The sequence below is a fragment of the Nelumbo nucifera genome, chromosome 1 (assembly GCF_055504915.1).
Source record: "Nelumbo nucifera cultivar China Antique chromosome 1, China Antique-T2T, whole genome shotgun sequence".
In the NCBI taxonomy this organism is placed as follows: domain Eukaryota; kingdom Viridiplantae; phylum Streptophyta; class Magnoliopsida; order Proteales; family Nelumbonaceae; genus Nelumbo; species Nelumbo nucifera.
In genome coordinates this window covers 59,546,528-59,559,825 of record NC_142649.1, presented here as the reverse complement: position 1 = coordinate 59,559,825, position 13,298 = coordinate 59,546,528, and the positions used below count along the sequence as shown (strand labels likewise).

The 13,298-nt window shown below is 37.1% G+C and overlaps 1 long non-coding RNA gene across 1 annotated transcript; it reads left to right on the top strand.

The window, feature by feature from the left end:
* The first annotated feature begins 8,554 nt into the window (after positions 1 to 8,554).
* Positions 8,555 to 12,376, top strand: LOC148803324 (uncharacterized). The gene is made up of 2 exons (XR_016069707.1): positions 8,555 to 8,649; positions 8,809 to 12,376. It is a non-coding gene; the product is annotated as an uncharacterized LOC148803324 (long non-coding RNA).
* The last annotated feature ends 922 nt before the right edge of the window (positions 12,377 to 13,298 follow it).

Sequence of the window (13,298 nt, the reverse complement as noted above, 5' to 3'; positions counted from 1 at the left end):
TACTTCCAACCTGAGCCACAAATTGATTGGAACCATGTGTCTCGACAACTGACAAGATTAATGGTATGGCCCAAAGACTTGACGAAGTCCTTGCACGTCGTTAACAAAGTGGCCCATACCCAGCCTTGTCATCCTACCCATCATGTTCCATTTGTCAAAGCGCGGCCCATCATTTTAGCCAGTGCCCTGCGGTGGGCCCATGTCAACCAGTCAATCCAAACCAAGTACATGCAGCCAACAGATTTTTCCAACCTAATGCTAAGCCATTCTTTAGCCCATATAACCCTGGGTGTGAAAATCAGCCCAACTTCACTAACAGGGCCCAAGCCCAAGAAACCCCCTGCTAGATATGCACTCCCAATGGTTTGAAGCCCAGACCCACTGGGAGTACATTGGTTACCCTAGGACTCAACCGACTAAACCATGTCAAACCTATAAACAATCCCAACAGTATCATCATCCATCTAACTCCATGGCCCAGCAATTTTAGAGGCCACAAGTACAGAACCGATTCCAGCAGATGTACCATAGGAATCAACTAGCTCAAGTTTATCAACCTTACTCACAACCTCCTCAAGCTCATATAGTAGATGACCAATTCATGCAGGTTCAGCAGCTGATCTCAGCAACAGTCCATCGACAGACTAGAGAGCCAAATAGGACAACTGGCGAAAGCCAAGGCGAGGAGAGAAGTAGGGCAACTATCGAGTCAACCGGTTGCGAACCCTAGAAATCAGCCACCGGGTTTTCCTCCACAGCAGATTCAACCACCTCCTAGGAACCCTGAGCTTGAAAATACCAAGGCTATTATAACCTTAAGGAGTGAGAGGATTTTAGAGGACCTGTGTGAGGAAAAGAGAATTAATGAAGAAGAAAATGAGCAAGAAAACCATAAGTTGGGGGAGAAAGAAAAAGGAAAGGAAAATCTAGAGCCTATAGTGAACCAATCCATAGTTCCCTTTCCAACTACACTCACAATCGAGCCGGTGCGAAAGAACAAAGAGACTCGCAACGAGGAGAACAAGGAAGTCCATATTAACTTCCCTCTCCTCGACGCGATCCAACATATCCTGGCCTATGCCAAGTTCTTGAAAGAGCTATGTACTCAAATGATGGAGCCACGACTGACCCCACAAAAAGTGATGCTCTCGGCAAATGTTAGTGCGACTCTCCTAAACCAACTTCCCAAGAAGCTGAAAGACCTGAATGCTCCTCTCATAAACTATGTCATCTCTGGAATCACCTTCGAGCGGGCCCTATTGGATCTTGGGGCCAGTATAAATCTGCTTCCGTCTATTTATGATAGGTTCAGGATCAGCGAGTTAAAACTTACTCCGATAATTCTGCAATTCGCTGATTGGTTGGTCAAGACTCCTCGAAGTGTTATCGAGGACATCATTGTTAGGGTAGAGGATTGTCACTTTCCATTGGATTTTATCATCCTAGACATGCCCCCAACTGAGGAACTAAACCATATCCCGCTAATCTTAAGATGTCCGTTTTTTAGCAGCGGCCAATACAAACACCAACTGTAAATCGGGAGAAATAGACATTTTATTTGGAGAGCAAAAAGCCCCGTTAAATGCTTTTAGTGCCTCTAAGCATCCAAACCTAGGGGAAGATGAGTGCAAGATAGATCTAGTTGATGATCTTTTAGATGCCCTGTCTACCCCTTGGTTAGTCCAGTCTGAGCCCTATTTGTATGAAGATGAAAGTGAGTTGGAGAGTGTAGATGAAAGAAGTGTGTGAATGTGTCTAGTTGAAGACGTTAAACTTAGCACTGGTTGGGAGGCAACCTAACGTAATTTTTAGTTTTTTATTCTTTTAGGATTTGAGCTTTTTCTTTTCTTGATTCGAGACCAGGTGGCATACCTTGAACCCCTTAGGGAAACCTATTAATTGTTCCCTTTGGCTCAAGTCCTTTTTACATCAGTCTAGTTATGCCATTGGGGACAATGGCATTTAAGTTGGGGGGTGAGGGAAGGACACCCAGATCTTGTCAAGAGAGGTTCTCGCAAGCAGTCTAGCCAATCTATAACTACCGCCACTGGATTTGATTAACCATCCCTTTTGTTTTATTTATTTTCTTTTAGGTTGGATTATGCCCCCAAGTAAGATGAGAGGTTGTTCTTGAGAAGTTCAAGGGTAGAGGAAGAGGAGAACGCCCAGGTACGAGGAGGGGTTCCTGATTGCAGTTCGCCTAGCCATTACTACCACCTTTGGATCTGGATCCCAACCAGTTTCTCATAGTTTTAGATTTACTTTTTACGCGTGTTTTTATTTTTTGTTCTTTAATTTCTAGTTTTTATTTTATTTCTGTAATTTATTTTTATCAAATTTAATTTTTGTCTTCATTTCTGCAGATTTGAAATTCGGTTAGGTAAGACGGATGGCCTAGCTCGAGGAGTTTGAGGGTCAAAGGATAGATCCAGAGACTGCTACCTCTGACCGAGTTGTAGATTTTTTATTTCTGTTATTTATTTATTTTTTTGCAGTTTTTACTTTCAGCATTGTTAGAATTTTATTTTAATAGATTCTAGCTCAGTTAATTAATATTTGTGTTTCTACAATATCAAATCTTGTTATTTTGTCTGAATGAAGTACGTAACAATTTTTCCCTCACATCCCTGTGGATATGACCCCTTTCTCATCACTAACTACATTTTGTAGTTATTTTGAGAATAAAAAAATTTATAAATACTCAAACTAGTGTTCTGAAGTAGTTAACGACGCGCTTCTGATCACACTTGTCACCCAACAGATTTTTTCTGGCATCTCACAAGGGACTTACAAACTTTCTTTGGGAGTAGGAAGCAAGACATATAGTATGATGGGATGGCTGTATGGACCAATTTAATGAGTACCTCTTTGCCATATTGAGAAAGGAGAGATTCCTTCTAGCTCTTGGCTTTATTTACAACTCTCTCTACTAAATAGTCAAGAGTTGGAACTTATTCATTCCAATAGAAGGATGAGTACCTAAATAGATTGAGAGATTTAGCCATTAGCCTTTTCAGCTTTGGATGCTTGTTAGAACTAAAAAACACTTCAGATTTATGATAACTCACCTATTGATCATATGCATTTTCATAAGTTGAGATTGCTTCCAAGATAGTACTACCTTCATTAAGATTGGCTTTTGAGAAAATATAGCTTTCATCTTCAAAAAATACAAGTGAGATTACTAGGGCTTGTCTACAAATTTTAATTCTAGATAACACCTTATTCTCAACCTTCTTTGAGAAAAGTATATACAAGAAAGCATAAGAGGAAGAGATAGGGGGAGAGAGGACCCCCTTGTCTCAGACCTCGTTGAGGTAGGAGCTTTCTAGAAGCAGAACCACTGACCAAAATTTGATAGGACACTGAAGAAACACACTTCATCACCTAACTTATTCATTTTGGCCCAAACCCTATCTTCTCCATAACTCTCTCTAAGAAGGACCAGTCTACTCAATTATACGCCTTGTTCATATCTAATTGAATAGCTATAAAGCCACTAGTATCTTTTGAATGTTTCATGAAATGCGTAACTTCATGGGTAGAAAGATATTGTCAGTGATGGATCTATCTCGAATGAAGGCAATTTGGTTAATTGAGATGATCCTATCGAACTTTGTTTTCAATCTATTCAAAAGAATTTTGGCAATTATCTTATACATTGTATTGTATAAGCTGATAGGTCTAAAGTGCGAGGCATTTTCAGGATTCTAACCTTTGGGATAAGAGCTATGAGTGTGGCATTCATTTCTAGGTTTAACACTCCTTCAATAAAGAAAGATCTGATTTCCTTTATTACATCCCCCTTTACAATGTCCCAGAATTGTTGAAAAAATAAATTTGGAAAATCATCTGGTCCTGGAGCTTTTCTTGGAGCCATTTGAAAAAGGGCATCCTTTATTTCTTCTTCAGTAACATCTCTATGCAAATCTGAATTGTCTTCTTCTGAAATGACCTCACTAATATCCACTAGAGCTCTCTCAATTTCTGTGGGGTTTGAGGAAGTGTAAATCTCTTTGAAATGTTCTAAGAGAAATCTCCCAATGTTTTCTTGCCCCTTCACCCAAGTTCCATTTCTGTCCTTGAGCTTCCAGATTTTGTTCCTTGCTCTCCTTTTAATGGTAACACTATGAAAAAAATTTTATATTTCTATCCCCATGGTTCAGCCAATTAATCCTTGATTTTTGTGCCCACATGATCTCCTCTTTATGAAGCAAAGAATCCGGCTCCTTCTCCATCTCCTTGAGTTTCAAATGGTTGAAATCCTTTCGTTGCTCTCTCTTTAGCTATTTCAGCTTTTTTTTTTTTTTTTCTGATCAATCACCACTTGTACTTTTCCAAATTCACCTGTTTCAATTAATTGTCATGGAACTTGAGAAAAGCTAAAAACGATGAAACATTTATCAAACAGGAGATGGGCTTCACTGCTCACACTGTTCGCAGTTACTTACAGCCTTGCATTAGAAATATTTCCATACTTATATACTTTTTTTTTCATGGTGAGATATTTCCAATGCAAGACTGCAAGGGACTGTATGAACTGTATAAGCACTAAAGATGATTTCATTAAAAAGATGATGGTAGAGCCCACGTTCCAACTCCACCACTGACGCAGCGTGGAAGCAATGAGAACCGGAGCTGGCTATGCAAGCACCGGGCGTTCGCTAGCACCTAACGAATAACACGATTTCTCTAGGAGAGAGAAAAGGTGGCGAAAATAGGAAGAAGAGAACTTGAAGAAATTCTGAAATCTGAAGTATGAAATTGATGAATAACTTTGGGAAAATAGCAGTATTTATAATACATTTAGGAATTGTAAAAGAACTAGGAAAGAACATGAATCTTGATCTTGATCTTGATCTTCTTGGGCTGTCTTGATAAGGTCGAACCCTCTTGGAATTCTTGGGCTTGATCTTCCACCGTCTGATCTCCCTTGATCTTCTCCATGCATGAATCTTGGATTATCTGGAATTCTTGAATTCTTGATGGATCTTGAATTCTTGAATTTTGATAATTCTTGAATTCTTGAATTATCTTGGGATATTCTTGAATTCTTGAATTATTTTGGAAGAGTCTTGATAAGCTTGGATTCTTGATAAGTCTTGAAGTCTTGGAAGAGTCTTGATGGATCTTGAATTATCCTTCCTTGGCTTATCTTGGACTCTTGGCCTTATCCCAGGATCTGCCGCCCCTAGGAGTGAGATGGGCCTCCATCAACCACCCTTTCTTTTTGCTATCTTAAATATACAATAATATTAATACCCAACATTGGATTGGATTATGTTCCTTGTACATGCATCATGCATCAGTGTGTTGCCTCTCCATATTTATAGGAACCAACCTTACCGGCTCCAATAACTTATCATCACATCTCAGTTTCTATCACATCATTCGTTGATGTGATAATTGTGTGTGTGTGAGAGAGAGAGTTCTTTCCTTTCCAATGAATCTAAGCTGATAATTGACAAATCGATATATAGTGTAAAAGAAGAAATGATTAAATGAATAATCTTTGCAATTATCGTTCTATTATTAGTTAAAAGCAATAATCAATGAATTCAAACTCATAATCTAAATGGTATTTGGTATCAGTGCTTGTTCTCCAGGGCGTTTGTTCCATGTTAGCATCATTTTGCTATTTTCTTGTATTCTCTATTTGGTTGATGTTTTTTAAGTGTTTTTCAACTATTATAAGGAAATAGTCTCACCTTGGTTTATACAAGCAACTTTTTTAAAAATTTGTCAAAATGAACCTTCTCCTATTGGAGTAAATGTTTTATATTACTTGTATACGCGGTGCCTAATGGTGCCTCGATCTCTAGTATCATATAATATTAAAAAGAGTAAATTATAAATTAGTACCCTATACTTTAAGGGTGGTCTTGCTTTAGTATTTGAACTTTAAAATGTGCCATTGAAGTACATGAATTTTCGGAAAATACCACTTTAGTCCAACACTGTTAACCAACATTATAGTTGATTGTAAAATTATCAAACTACTGTTTGCTATCATTAACAATAAAATATATTGAGAGAACTGGCGAAACTCCACACACACACTCAATTATTTCATGGCATATGGCATGGCATACCCAACAAATTATTATATATTTGAGAGAACCGACGAAACTTCACACACACACACTCCCTCTCTCAATTATTTCATGGCATATGGTTCGTAGTACATACCCAAGAAATTATTAGTACTTTTTTTAGAAGGAAACTTTTTAACCAAAAAGGCATATTTCATTCAGAATATTCAAAATGCAAATCAAGCTACAAACAACAAAAAAAGAAAAGATAAAAAAGAGCATTAAATACAGATCAAAGTGTTGAACCAAAGAAAAATAAACTAAGGCGCATTAGGAGAATGACTCTTGAGGTCTCTACAAAGTGACACAAAGAGAGTAGACATGTCGAATAGAAGGAATATCAATATCATCCTCCAACTGAGGACAAACTCAACAATCCAACTCTTGCATCCGAGATGAAAATGAAATTCAAGCCTCCAATGCATTGACCATCCTGGGTTTTAGAGAATAAATTTGCCCAAACAAATCCCCAATTCTTGGCATTAAACTTTAATAATCAAATTAAACGTGAGAGCAAGAGGCAATGCACTACCTCCCCCTGCAGAAAGAGACTAAACAACCAGCCTTAGAAGTCTTTGTACCAATGAAGCACCATTTCAAGCATAATATGGAAATAAAATACACTAACCACCTAACCTCCTTTGACACTTTTGGCTGCATTTGGAAATGATGCAAATAAGTGTGAATGCAAATATGTAGAGTGTAAAATGGTTCATATAAATTGTAAATTTGGGTTAGTTTTGCATTGACAAATTTACCTTCTTACCAAACAAACTTTTAGCTATAATGGATACAAACATGAATTCCAATAAAGCATATGCTTTTTTTTTTTATCAAAAGCCCACTTGGATGCAAATTTACTTTTTTTTTATTGATGTATTTTTACATCTTATTATCAATATAAATATACATTGATCTGTCATTTGTCAATGCATAAATGTAATGTTACCAAACACAAGCAAAAGTGAACAAGAATGCAACTTTATCCTGAACCAGGATTTACACTCCATTTGCATCGTTTCCAAACACTGCCTTTAGGAAATAAAATGCCATATGGTCTTTGGTTGATGGACAACATAATGTGTATAGAAAGGTCCTGAGGAGGTTGTGATCAGAAAAATTATCACCAAAAAGAGTGCAGCATCTACAACTTTTACAGATTCCCTGCTTTAAAAACACTTGTAGTTGAACAGATGATTCATCCAGAAGCACCTTGTGGATGGAAAAAGCAATTCCTAAGGCAGCATCCCCAACACCTTTCACAGATGCACTTTTTCTTTTTTGTTTTAGTCAGATAGTAACAAGAGTGTGGAGATTTAGGGAGCTCATAGCATAAGGTGGAGGGGAAGAAGAAGAAGAAGATAATGGAGAGAGAGGTGGATTGGTGGTGGGTTTGGGACTATGTTGACCATTGGTTTGGTTCAATATCAAGAAGAAGATGACGAATAATGGTCTACCATGAGAGGGCTTTAATTTATGTGAGGGTAATTTTGAGATTTTAACATTATTGAGACGCGTGACATCATGTGCATCCGATAACTGATAGAATGTTGACCGATGGACTAAAGTGGCACTTTCCAAAAGTTCAAGTATTGCAGTGGCATGTTTCTAAGTTAAATTATTAAAGTGAGATCACTCCCAAAACACTGAATATTAATCTACAATTAAAATGCACATAGCATGGAGTATTGTCAGAAAATATGAAGCCCAGATTTCCTATAAACTTTTTCATGGTGCTTTGAGTTGTCAGAAAATTAGAGATGTGTGGCTCTAATTCACGACCGGAATAGAGTGGGTAGGAAAGGTTTGTAAGAAATCCCGAGTGGAAAATATGGCAATGATACCAAACAAGCTCCTAATAATAAGGATTTCGAATTTAGAGAATGAAAATGCCAAACATGGGAGTCCAACAAGACTCGATTTAATCTTCAAAAGAATGCCGATTTTCATTTATATGTAAATGTGGTTACTTGCTACGTACCTTGTGGTACGTAGGATGTAAATGGAAGTCATTGTGGGTGTTTGGTACTGGAGCGTTTCATAAGCATTCTGTTTTTGTTGACGTGTGTTATTCATGCCACATCAATAAATAAAGCTGACTTCTTGAATCGCCTTGATGATCTTGAATCACTAAGGTGACGTGGTGCACTGAAATTTGAAAAAGCTGATTTCTTTTCTAAGATGTCATACAATTATCATTATTAATATATTATAATAATAAGCCAAATCACTTTAAATGCCCAATCAGCTTACATCTGTTTTTTTTTTTTTTGTATTTTTCAAAAAAAATGTAAAACTAAATACTTGTAAATTGGGGCCCACTTGTGAAATGCTCGGTGCCAAACACCCACTGAAACTTGGGAGATAACTTCACATTTCCTCATGTGCTGCTGCATTGCCGCTTTGGGTGGGTGTAATTGTAATAGGAATGGTCTATAAATTCTTTCCCTCCTGGATTTCTCTCTACAATTCTCCTATGCTCTTTCTTACTAGAACTTCTTGCTCCCTTTTTTTTCTCTTACAATGTTCCACTTGGTGTCGTTTCTTTTTCAATGAGGTATTTCGATTCTTCTTATCATCTAAATAAGCCCATCTCTCTGTTGTGTTGCTAATGGGAAAAACATATGTCACTCTGTTCTCTCTGTTCTTTGATCTTCACAGAATTTGAGATTTTTCCAACGTTTTTAAACTTCCTTTTCCCTTTATTTATGAGCAGAGCAGAGCTAGTAGATAGATTTGGTTGATAAAGATTTTCAGTTCCGTGCAATTTGTTGTTTTGTCTGTCAACACACGCAATTGTTTTGTTTCATCTTGGAAATTGATTAATTGGAGAAGGTAAGATCTTGGTTCATCTACTGATATAAATTTTTTGCAACCTTAGGAGTTAGGACCCATTTGGTTCATAGGAATAGAGCTCTGGAATTGGGATTGGAAAGAATGGCCTATTCCGATTTCAACTGTTTGGTTGGACAGAATTGGAACCCCATTCCTATTTTTGATAAAATGGCACTCTCCCATTTGAGGTATTTGTTTATCCCTCCCTTTCCCTCAAGAATGAAATCTCATTCCAGCTGATTCTAATTCGCACTCTGATTCCTCTCTTGAACAAAATATGCTAGAGTTTACATCTGCCTCCCACAGAGTATGCCCGAAAAACGTCCCACAATGCATCCCAATCATCAATTGGGAACATCTCCTGATGATAAGTATGAGGAATATTCTCAATGCAAGCTGAGATGTGCATGTGGGGCGTTTTTGAGATGCATTCTGTGGAGGGCAGATGTGAACTCAATATACTATGGGAATAAACCATGATTGTGAGGAATTCGAATTCTAACCACAAACCAAATATCCCTTATTTTTTTAATGGACTATTCATTGAATCCATGCTATTCTGTTTTAGAAAGAAAGTCCATGGAAAAAATAAGGTAAGTTTTAATAAGTGAAGTAGTGAACATGGTAAAATCGGCTTCAGTGCTCACAAGACTGTACACACACCCTTTGTACAGCTTGCATTGGAAATATTATCCATGAAAAAAACATACAAGTATGTAAATATTTCAATTGTACGGCTGTAAAGGATATATAAACGGTGTAAATACGGTTTTGTGAGCATCCAAACTGATCTTGAACATGGTGGGACACCCGCATTCCCTATTGTTGCCATTTTTTCTTGGCAAAGGAAAAAGTTTCTACCTACCTATCACATGTGTCCGATAAATATCGCCCCATGGTAACATAGGATTTCAATCAAAAGCAGAGATTGATCTTGCCAAAATAAGATAGGTCCACGTGTTTTCTGTTCTTATTACATGTGCCTGATATGTTCTTGCCTTCTTGGGTACGACCATGATACGAACCGGAAAAGGGCAATACTTTGGCTAGTCTCCGCCCACAGCCTATACTATTGAAACCGTTTATGGGCTGAACACGTTCACCTATTCATGCCCACATCTTGCTTAATTTTTTGTCAAAATAAAATAGAAGGCAATTACTAATTTATTCATTCTCATGGCAACGTGATATTTTTTGTCAAAATAAAGTAGAAGGTAATTACTAATTTATCCACTCTCATGGCAACTTGACATTCCCAAGAATGCTCTCAATAAAATAGGCTTTGGCCCTAAACACTGATTGGTTGCGGAATCAACGATAATGCTCCACGCTAGGAATAAAATATATGGGACTCACAATCATTTTATTATGGGTCCCATATGTTTTATTGCTAACGTGGAGTGTTTTCATTAGGAGTGCCAATGCTATTCGATTATTCGGAAATCTGATTTTGATTTCGAGATCGATTTGAATATCATAATCAGTCAAATTCAGATATAATATGATTCGATTCGATAAACATTTGAAATCGATCGATTATTTAATTCTTATATATAACACATAAAATATTTAAATATTTTATATATTTACATATCATATTTAAATTATATAAATAATTTATATATTTATATATTTTATATAAAAACTATTTATTTTATATATTTATTAATTACCTAAAATAATTAATTGGTTGAATTTGAATCTAATATTCGAATATTTAATCGAATCCAAATTTGAACATTGATTTTCAATATCCGTTGGATATCAAATTGAATTTATATATCAGATTTCCTAATCGAATTCGAATATGAATATTGTCCATTTATACCCCTAGTTGTCATTGGTTCCATAGCTTGCTGAACAACCATAGTCTTCAGCTGATCCGATTTGGATATTTTACATACCTTTAAAATATAAACTTTAAACCCTTAAATCCCTAACTCTTAAATGTAAAACCCACAAATCTAAATTCTAAACTTTAAATCCTAAACCCCTAAATCCAAAATCATCTCTAAACCCTAAGCCTAACTCTTAAACTTAAAACCCTAAAATCTAAATTCTGAATTCTAAACCTTAAAACCCTTAAATCCTAAAATCAATATGTAAAATGGTAATATGATAAGAGTAGACGCATGTCCTGATATGAGTTGAGTATTTTCCCACCTTTTCTTTTTAACGGAAGACTTTTCGTATCTTGATTGGTCCATATCATCCGGGATGGTCAATGGTCAGTCAGATATTTATTTCCCGCCCAGATATTTATTTCCCGCCTATGGTACCGCTACCTCCCGTGGAAATGTGCAACAAACCAATAACTTTATTCTCAAACCGGTTTTCGAAACGGACAAGTCTGCTGCTGATTTCCCTCTCCCTCTCTCTCCGTGTGTGATACTGAATTCCAGTATAATTTGTCATCTCTGACAGCGAGCGATGTGATAATTTTTTTATCTATCAGTTCCATTATTCAAGCATTCTTTAAAAGATGTGGGGACATCTTCTAGACACCAATTGTGCATCCTGATCCATAACGAACTTGTAATTGTAAGCTTCACATATTCTTCAGCAGTTACGACTATTGAGCTGAGCTATCTGCCTCTCTGCAAATATTTCCTTCTCTCTCTCTCTCGATCTCGATCTTGATAACAGATACAGGAATGGGCTATCTATGCGATTTCTGTGGGGAGCGAAGAGCCATGGTGTACTGCCGATCAGACGTGGCTAGCTTGTGCCTCCTGTGCGACCGCAAAGTCCACTCGGCAAACGTGGTATCTAGGCGCCACTCCCGGGTCTTGTTGTGCCAACGATGCAACGCTCAGGCTGCCTCCGTTTGGTGCGTCGATGAGGAGATCCCCCTTTGTCAAAACTGCGATGCAAACGCACATGGGCAGGGGCAGGGCCTCGGATCTACTTCTTCTCGCGCTTCGGCGCACAAGAGGATGACGACCATCAACTTTCATTACTCCGGCTGCCCCTCGTCGTCGGAGCTCTCCCAGCTCTGGTCATCCATCCCGGAATTCGAAGTCCCTTGCATGGAAGACTACTATGATGCTTCCGTCTGCGAGTTGGGCCTCCATTTACTCACCATCAACCAACACCAGAACGTCTACTGATTTCGATATGCACCACCGAAGGGGAAGAAGAAGATCACAACAAAACTCTGACCTAAATTAATTAGGCAAAGAGATATTGTATGAAATGAATGGCCTTTTATGTAAATACGAAATAAGGGCAGGATTTGCTACCAATACTGTTCCCACGGACCACTGCAGCCATACATGGGAACATCTATCTTCCTTGTCATGCATGGGAGATGTTTCCGATGTACGGCTGCAGGGGCATGTTGGGAGCGTTTGTTGGTAGCAGATCTGATGTTCCTACTAAAGTGGCGTTTGATAACTCTTTTTAGAGGTCTGACATTAGAAATATATACTTTTCAGGCGTCAAGCTCATTTGGTATTGTATCTAAAATATGATCTGAATGCTTTTTTAGATCCGAAATATAGTTTCCGATGTACGCCACTGCATGTGCGTCTGAATATGGACTCACAAAGCATAAGCAACATCCAACAACCTACATCGGACTTTAGTTTCTTACGCTGCAGATGTTGTAATGTCGTCCTGTTCGGCAGCAGTGGCTTCTCATCGTCTCCAGCAACTGCAATCCCTCCAGGCAAACGGTACCTGCGTAGACTGTTCACAGAAGAACCCACAATGGGCCTTTGCCTCCTTAGAAGTTTTCATGTGCCTCGACTACTTCCGTCACCATGGACTCATGGACCAAACTTCACCTCAAGAAAGTGGAATCCAACCCCGGATGCAACGAAGCCCTTAATGCTTTCTTCACCACCCGTAACATCTCCAAAGAAACTGATAGAAATTAGTCTTCACCACCCTTAAATTTAATTTTTTATTTATTATATTGAATTGAATAAATTATTTTTTATTTTTTATGATTTTTTGTATTAATTATTTATTATTTTATTTTTATTACTATTGATTATTTTAATATTTTTAACTATTATAATATTAGTGATTAGTTATTTATTATTAACTATTAATGATTGACATTATTGATTATTTTTGAATTATTAAAATTTTATTTATATTAATTATTATTTTTATTAATAGTGATAAATTATTTGAATTTGATAACACAGATATATAAATTATTTTATATGAAATAACATAAACTGAACTCAAAATTATCAAATTGTCTATTTTAGAGGTAAAATGGTAAAATTAGGGAATTTCAGATGTTAAAGGTTTGATCCAACACAAACAACCTTATCTATTCAAAGCCTTTAAAAAGCACAAAATAATTTATGCCTCTTTTTAGAATTCAAACACTTTTAATATCTTTCTAACTTTTTA